Source organism: Peromyscus eremicus, chromosome 9 (genome assembly GCF_949786415.1).
Source record: "Peromyscus eremicus chromosome 9, PerEre_H2_v1, whole genome shotgun sequence".
Classification (NCBI taxonomy): domain Eukaryota; kingdom Metazoa; phylum Chordata; class Mammalia; order Rodentia; family Cricetidae; genus Peromyscus; species Peromyscus eremicus.
In genome coordinates, this window is record NC_081425.1 from 3,275,315 (window position 1) to 3,284,818 (window position 9,504).

Sequence of the window (9,504 nt, forward strand, 5' to 3'; positions counted from 1 at the left end):
TTGAGCAGCCATGCATCTGCATTCACTACCATTCAATGCAAAGAGAGACTTTTCTGATTAAGGCTGAGGGTAGCTTTTGTCTATAGGTATAAACACAAGATGTTTAGAAGGCAGTTTGATGCTGTGTAGATTTGGCTGAACGGTGGTAGTAAGTTCCCCCCCTTGGACCTATAACTTCCCCATGCATAAAGTCATGTCACAATTTAAAGATGTCGTCATTATCATTAGTAACAACATATAGATGCCCCCTCAGTTTATGATGGGATTGTGTCTCAGCAAACCCATTCTCCATTGACAAGGGATCTGAGCCTCACCCTTGAAGGGACGGAGAAACAGCCACTGAGCAGTTCCCCTCTGGAGTTGCCAAGATTGAGAGATTCCTGTAAATGTAACTGCCAGTCCAGTCTGCTTCCTGGTACCCTGTGATCTGAGCAAGTAGATGCCACAAGCACCAGCTACTGCAATGTCACTAAACCACCATACCTCCTCCGCCAGCATAGAGTCCCCTCAGAGGGATCCCCACCTCCTTAAATTGGTTCCTTTTAAAAATATTTTATATTTTTAAAAATATATTTAAATATTTAAATAAATTATAAAGATTTATTTTTATTTTTTAAAGTGTGTGTGTGTGTGTGTGTGTGTGTGTGTGTGTGTGTGTGTATGTGTGTGTAGGGGCATGTACTCATGAGTGCAGATGCCTTCAGAAGCCAGAGAGGGTTGTTGAATTCTCTGGAGCTGGAGTTACATACAGGTGGTTGAGAGTTACTCAGTGTGGACGCTGGGTACCAAACTCGGGTCCCTACAAGAGCAATACGTGCTCTTACTGCTGAGCCATCTTCCCAGCCCCCTAAGTTGTTTCTTCACAAGTGTCAGGTCACAGCAGCAGGTAAAGTAACTCATAGAACAATTGAGGTGGCTTCTGTAGAGGGTGGGCAGAGAAAAGCTCAGGAACTGAGCCTTGGGACTCTCTGGTATCAAGAGGCAACAGAGATGAAGAACCATTAAAAAGAGATCAAGAAAGAAAAACCAGTGATGTCCATGGACCGAAAGAGAATAGCATTCTGCAGGGAAATAAAAAGCAAAGTGACCCTCCAACAGGAAGGGGTGGGGCTGCTGCACCCAAAGAGAGAAGACGAGCAGGAACAAATGTAATTGGTACTTTTTTTTTTTTTTTTTTTGAGATGGTGTCTTACTATGTGGTCCTGGCTGACCTGGTCCTCACTATGTAGACCAAGCTGGCCTCAAACTCACAAAGGATCTGCCTTCCAAGTACTGGTGTACATCACTTTATCTCAAAAGAATAAATTCTTAGGAATGGGATTAACATTTGAGTCAGTGAGAATGCGCATTTTAAATGTGACCAGCATCACCACTGAAGGAGGCTTGTTGTAGAAGGACCTGGTGTCTGGTAAGAGTCTGGGCTTGTGTGACACAAACGTTGAACAGGAGACTTGGTGTGAAAGCCTTGAGTTTGCAGCTCTGTCTTGTTTACTTAAGCCAACTCCCTCACAAGTCAATGGAAGTCAACACTACTCATGAGGACCCCAACCCTCGGAATCACCAAGGCTGAGGAAGGGTGCCCTCTTATTGTTGGGAAAAGACAAGAATGATGGTTCCTTCAGTTCTGTGTCGATTAGAATTTGGAATGTGGCCACACTGGTTACAATGGTAGGATGGCATTTCCAGCCGTGCTAGTGGTAGGTACCTGGAATTGCCTGAGCATTTTTTGTGCCTTATCCAGGAAGCCATAGATAGAGAAGTGCAACTGAACTACTGGCCTTACAAACTGAGCAGCACCACCACCCAGGTCCAGACCTGTTGGACCTGAGTTAAACTGAGCTTCCAAAGATGCTATGTCATGTGGAGGAGGCCCAAAGCTGGTCCCGAACAAAACAAGTGTTCTGAGCATGACTGACCCATCAGCTCTGAAACAGAGAGCTTAGGATAACCCCTTACACTCTGTGTAAATCCAGTCAGGTGGGGTGGGCTGTCATAGGAATCAAATCCAGACAGGAGAAAACTGGGTGCATGGTGAGTGGGGCAGCTGGGAAGGTTTGGGGTTTGTGTGACCTGGAGGCCTGGCCAGCAGCTGGCAGTGCCTAGCAACGGGGACCTTGTGGAGCTGTGGTCTTCCATCTCCTAGGTTAGAACATGTCCCCCAATCTTTCCTAGTTGAAGTCCAAAACTTCAGTACTTCAGAGCATGACTGGATTTGAATAAGGATCTCCAGCCCAGTTCCCCAATACTATGAGGGCGATCCTAATCCAAGCTTGTTGGTATCTTGGTAAAGAAAGAGGAAAGGGATTTGGACACACACACCACACAGGGAGGATCATCTGAAGACACAGACAGACAGCTGTTTATAAGCCAATGTGACCTGAAGCAAATTCTTCTTTCACAGCCCTCAGACAGAACCAACCCAGCTGGATATTCTTCTTGGACTTCCAACCTCCAGAACCTGGAAGAATCAATCCCGACGGCTTGAGTTGTCTGTGACACCCTGAGAGGGCAGCTGAGGAAGCCACTGAAACAGTATTCCTGGCCATGGTGGAGATAGGTGAGGCTTCCCCCGAGGGACACATGGAGAGAGACTCCCGGGAGGGTTTGGACAGAAAACACCACCAATCCACAATGGAAATAAGCACAACAAATCTTTGGAGGAGCTAACCCCTGGATTGAAACTAATATTGGGGCACGGCCATCTCAGCAGTGACTTGGATGGGCGATTCTAAAGTGCTTCTGAGGAGTGGAGGGACAGAAGTGGACCACATCACCTGGGAAGCCAGCTGCCACCTTTTCCTGGTCAAAAAGTAGAAGACAGCAGGGCTCTTCCGGCCACCACCCTAGGCGAGGTGTCTCAGAACCACCCCGACCCACTGCTCGGTTTGGCGTGGCGAAAGTAGCCCAGATGAGGCATCTGAAGGCCGGGCTTCAGCTCCAGGGCACCAAGCACGGAGTCCCATTACCACCTATGAGTTTGACATTGGCTTCGCATGTTCATTTCTGTCAAATAAGGTGATTTGTTACTGTGTCTCACACCCCAAAGGGACTATGGGGTGCTTTTTATCACAAAGCATATTAAATAAAACCATCTGAGCAAGTGTAGAAAAATGGGAGTAAAGAAATAAGGAGATAGTTGTGTAGGTCACAGACAACGTGAATTAAGCTTCACATTTAGTTCTGAGCATCCTGGCTGCTGAGGGGGACAAAGTATACTTTTCAAAAGTTGACATCAAGAAAGAGTGTTTATGAAACACTGTGATCTTTTAAAGTAAAACATCATACAACATTGAAATTTTTATTTCGATGTGCACATTCCAGACATGGTCTAAATTCAAATTTCCCATGTTTCTAGATGTTTCAGACTTGACTGACACACAAGCCCAGCTTCAAACTGATGAATATACCACATAATCCATTCACAATCCCGTGTTCTAGGCAAACCCCATAAACTCTTCCCTCCTTTCTCCCTTTATGAAAGAAAACCCTTTATATCTCTTCTGATTGCAATGCCAACATTTGTTCCTGGCATAAAATGTGTAAGATGTTGAGAAATATTTTTAGAAGAACACCCATCATCCTCCCTACCAGATGAAGAGCAGAAGAACTGCAACTGAGAGCATTCTGGCATTTTCTCTGTCCTTGAACCTCCCATTGTTTCTTGACCCACATGCTTTGATTTGCCTCAACTGAAGGATGTTTTGTTCCAGGAAAACATGTCAAAGCATCTTGAATTACCAGCTCTTCCACCTCTCCGAGGCTGGAGCTCCTTTCCCTTAAACTAGAAGTTGAGCAACCAAACCTCTGCTGCCTCCTTCGCCCTGCCTGCCTGCCTGGGCGAGCCTTCCCAGGAATGAGGTTCTGGATGGCTCGGCCTTGGGTGTCCACCTCCACCAGTTCCTTCTACAAACTGTAGAGACCTCAATCCGAGCCAAATCCCACATCAAGATAAATTAGATCAGTGGGACTTCGTGAGAAATGTGCTGATGTGTTCTTGTCCTACATGTGTGGGACGTTAGCTGTGTGGAGGGGGACAGTTGAGTGAGAAGGACAGTGAAAGGGTGAGGGAGGTCACATCAGGACTGAGGACAGCAAGGACATCCTCCAGGATTTCCTCTGCCAGGAAGCTTGTGTCATCCCAGGATACAGCATGGTAGGAGACGCCAAAGGCCCTGCCTACTTCACCTTGTTCCCCGGGAATCCAGCAGTCACCCTCCTTTCTCCTGTCATTTCTGAGGACCGCCTTCTTTTACTTCATGCTGGACAGAGCGGCCTGAGCTGTCCATTCCTGCTTCATTGTCCATGTTCTTCCTGGACCACCATGTACATCCCCAAAGCCACTACCTAGGACATGGTTATCCTGAGGGGAAGTGTCTCTGGAGAGAGTGACTGATGCAAGCCATAGACCTGTTTATCCTCTGACCCAACAACCAACCCGTCCCTAATGTCAGACTCTCCCCAGGGTATGGTAGACGATGACCCTTGGCCCCAGGAAGGCACAGAACTCTATGACTATCTCGCCCAGAGCCTCTCAATGCTGACTGAGCTTCTGTAGCCACTGAAAGAAAGTGAATCCTTTCGCAAAGCTCTACAGAGATGCATGTATACCACTCTGCCACTCAAAGCTATCCAAGATGGAAAGTGGAGGGATGACCACCCTCCACCAACCCTGCTCTTGCTCTTACATCAGCTGGACCACACCAGCATTTGGGCCCAACTCCATTCTTTTCCACAATCAACACTCATCTCCAGAACAAGCTTGTCCCTCCTCCATATACATCGCTAGTATCCCCTGCACAAATGCCCCCACTACCACCCAGTGTCTCTGTCCAGAGTGCCTGGAGCTCAACACTCCTGATGCTTGTCCAGGATCAGGCCCTGGTGGTCTTTCCTGAGATCATCTGGTATACCAACCATGTAGCAATGCCCATTGTCCTCTGCCAACCCATATGGAAGCTTCCATCATCTCTGTACTAAGTATGTAATGATTTGGTTTGTTGTTTGATCTCTACACATACCTCGCTCTCCAGCTCAGATTTCTACAAACTTCCATCTGGGCCTGCCTGCCCACCTGACTGCCTCTGACCACACCATTGAGAAATGGGCTTAGACCTGAAAATCTCCACAAGTGCCAATCAAAATGCTTACTGCCCAAAAGCATTCCGGGCCCAGTCAGTGCTATCACCAATGTAAGGAGAGGTATGAGATGAAAATGAGACTTTACACACATGGCCATATTGTAGCCTTCCCAAGGCCAGGAAGGGTCTGGTCAGAGCTTATCAGCTCTCAGAGGGTGTTGAAGTAGACATGCCTGTGAACCGGAATACTAGCTCAGCCACATACTAGGGACATGACTTGGGGCAAGTGACTCACATTCTCTGGCCACATCAACCTCAGAGGGCTGTTGCTTGGTGTACGTGCAGGGCCTGGCATCTGGTAGACCCTTAGATGTCACCTTTGTGCCACCCCTGTGCTGTCCAGTTGAAATAGTTTGAGACCACCACCAAGAGACAAAAGGCTGGTAAACCCCGGGCGCTTGGCATGACCTGCTGAAAGCATGATGTGTTTTCTTCTGCCCCTTGCCTTGTACTCCCAACAGCTCTGTCATCAACACCAGATTAGGCCACAAGCCAGACTGTAATTTTGGAAATCTCACAGCTGAGCAATACATCATTAGCATCCAACTAGCTCCACCACAAATAACTCCGCTGATGTGTGGATTATGGCAGCAATTGTCAAGGTTACTTCACAGAAACTTGAAGGCTGCTTTTGCTAAAAGCATTTAGCTCTCCAAGACGAGTACCCTCTGGATGAGGACTACGGGGTAAGATTTGGCATCTTTTCTGTAACAACCTGTCCCCCTTATATCTTCAACCTCGGATCCAGGTTCTCCTAAGCTCCGCATGGAGACATGTGGCTCATTATGAAATGTTCTGTCTTGTATGGTAACTCAGAGTTAACATGGCCTACTGCTAGCACTGGGTGGTCATGTGACTCTTTCCCTGACCCCATGCTTTCTCCATCGGAAGCACTTGAGGCCTTCGACCTTATCACAAGGCCATATTCAACAAGTGTGCTCACTAACTATAGACTGATGCACCCAGAGCACTGGAAACCCTTCACCAAGGCAACAGGAGGCTCAATAGCTCTGGTTTAAGTCACCAGCCTTCAGCCACCAATGATAAGGCCAGGCTATTTATATTGCCTTTTGAAAGCAAGCTCATCATGAATGGACAATGGCTAAACTTTAGTCCCCCCAATACCCCCAATATATATATATATATATATATTTCCAATAATGGAGCCTTACCTGTCTTGTTAAAATATATGGCTTGGTCTCCTTTCTACTATTTCCATGCCAAGATGTCAGTGGGGCAACTTCAGAAACATCTGAAAACCCAAGAAGTTCCTGACTATGTCCCAATGAACGTTATTGTTGCTTCCACCAGCATGGATCTCATGGGGTTCTGTACCTCCACACATAGAACGACATTGACTGGGGGCCTGGCCTTGGCCTCATCACAGCCCCTGTAGAAGTTGGCCTTTGTTAGCTGTTTTGTGCTTTCTTATCTAGCACTGATCATTCAGCTCTTCCAGTCAGAGGCAGGTGCTGAGGTTGGAGATGGTCAAAGGGTAGGTACGGGTGATGCAGACAGTTTTGAGCATTTGCTGGGCAGTAGTCTCTAGTCAGAGTGCTTGAGTCAGCCCCGCATCCCAAGGAGACTCTGCCAATAGTTCCACTTCCCAGGTTAAAAAAAAAAAAAGAGAGACAGAGACAGAGACACAGAGAGAGAAAGAGGAAAGGAAGGAAGGAAGGAAGGAAGGAAGGAAGGAAGGAAGGAAGGAAGGAAGGAAGGAAGGAAGGAAGGAAGAGGAAAGGTGATGCTCAGATGCTCAGGCCTGGGCCCTGCAGCTCAGGCTGTCATGAGGAAACTCTGTGTGTGACGTAGCAGGGTGAGGGTCTGACAGCGCAAGTCAGCATCCCATCCAACTCAGAGCTCAGAACCTTCGTCCAAGCAGCTGACTGTTTCCATACTCAAGCTGTGTCAAGAAATACCCTGATCTAATGTGCACAGGGGTATGGAATGTGTGAAGACGAGACATCCCCATCCAGACTTTTTTTAGCTGTGTCAAGAAATACCCTGATCTAATGTGCACAGGGGTATGGAATGTGTGAAGACGAGACGTCCCCATTCAGACTTTTTTAGTTTTTGGATTTTTTCAGGACAGGGTCTCTGTGTAGCCCCAGCTGTCCTGGAACTCACTCTGGCCTCGAGATCTGCCTGCCTCTGCCTCCAGAGCACTAGGATTAAAGACGTGCACCACCACCACCCAGCACCATTCAGACTTTTAATCTCAAGATTCCATAGCCTTTAAGGAGTATGAGCCAGAGTATGAGTCTGGAAGCTTCCTTCTATCATTCAGCTAAGACATCTGCCCAAGATTATGTTCTACGTGTCAGGGTGGCCTGCCCTGTGGAAGGGGCTTTATCCCCACCTGGTCCCTCTCCCCAGCACAGTGCCTAGGACCCATTGAAGTTGGGAAATCCATTGGGCTAAAGGAACAGCGTGAAGTGGGGAGAGGGAAAGGAGGGGGTGACAGCAGGAAGAACCAGGAAGGGGCAGGGAAGGCAGAGGAAGGGTCATCCATCCTGTGGACGTGGGAAAGGGTACCTTGAAGAGTTTCTGGGCTTGTTTTCATTAAAATAAATATAAGCACAGAAACTGGCCTTTCTTTATTACTTATCATGGAAAAACACCTTTAAATTTTGTGGTGACATATGCATGCATAAATATATGTGGTGACATTTCATTTTATTTTACTTTGACAGGGTCTCTCTACTTAGCTCTGGCTGTCCTGGAACTCACTATGGAATTCATAGAGCTCCAGCTGCCTTTGCCAACAATGCTGGGATTAAAGGTGTGTACCACAACATCTGACCAATTATCCTGTTTTAACAAAGCTCCCTCCCTCTCTCCCTTCACACCCACTACCACTCCCTACCCCCCCAGAAAGAATGAGGCCATCTTCACCAGACGTTCAGACCACAGGCTGGAGTCCAGGGCTGAAAAGCCTCCTAGTGTCTGGCAAGGCCACGGAAGCAGAACTGGGCATTTATGAGCCACTTAGCTTTAGAAGTGTCCCTGTGAAAGTCATCAGCTATAGGCACAAGGTAACATGTACTTCCAGCATGAGCACACTGCTACCCAGAGTGAGGACCCTGCGATCTCCAGCATGAGCTGGGACCTGACCAGCCTCCCATTCCCCATGCCGTTCCTTGGAGACTCTGCAGGAAGCTTGGGCAGTACTGCACTCCTGTGCTGGCCAAGCTCCCCACCCAGTGCCTTGTGCATGTCGTCACCTCTGCACCACCCAGGGAGCACTCATAGGAAGAGGGGACCTGGTCAGATTGTACTGTGTCCTCTGAGCCAGATGCTCTGTGGGGCCGCTACAGGGAACAGAAGGGAAACAAAACATTTCTTACTAATACTTTGTCTGGCTGATTTTATTTTATTTTACTGTCAGGAAGATTATAATGTGGAAAACAAGAAGCAGAAATCAGAGCAGGCAAGAGACAGACAACAGACAAGAGCTAAAAAGACAGGTCTTGTCGTGTACGATGGGAGAGGACACACTTGGGTTTTCTAGTCTTCAGTGATGTGTCATTGCTGGAGGTCCTGAAAGTAACACAGTACACGAACTTCCCCTTAGGGACCAAGGAATGACTACCTCAACAAGATGCTTCCCCTTGGCCTCTTACAAGGCAGCATGGTCAAGGGCAGCTCAAGGAAAGCAGTACCTCCTGGGCATTGCACCATAGTCTTGGCACCAGGCACCCAGCTCTGCCTCATTCCAGGGTAGGTCTGAATCACCATTTGGAGGCCCATATCTAATCATGACTATCACCCACTGGCCAGCACTCAACAGCTGTTACTCAAGATTCTGAATTTCACCTCACAGCATCAGGTCCTCTTCCTTGGCCTTCCCATCTTCCAGGCTCCAGCATCTGTCCATCCCCCAAACCCCTCCAGAAGAAAAAGCGTTTGTCATTGAGAGGCTGAATAGCACAGTGATGACACCTTTGGACTTGAATTCTGTCTGTCTTCTTATAGAATGTGTAACTTGGACCATTATCTTAAGCTGCCTCCAGCTTAGCAAACACAGGCAAGTGACGGTGACTGCCGCCTTGTTCTCCCATCAAGAGAAAATGAAAGAATGGGACTGAGCATCAGTTGTTTCTTGAGTCCGAGTGTGTGGCAGGCAGACTTCTGGGCTATCAGAGCAACCCTGTGGAATTCACCATCCTTGTAGAATTTACATTTCTGTTATGTACGTGATACACTTAATAAATGGCACCGTGGTCGCCCTGATATCAACTTCTTACACTGTTGAGGAGTTCATGGAATGTACAGGAAACACTTTTCTTTGTTTCTGTAGGTCAAGTAACTAGCAAGGACCCATAGGTGACCCAGATGGTCTTGGGGTCTTGTGTTACTAATGGAT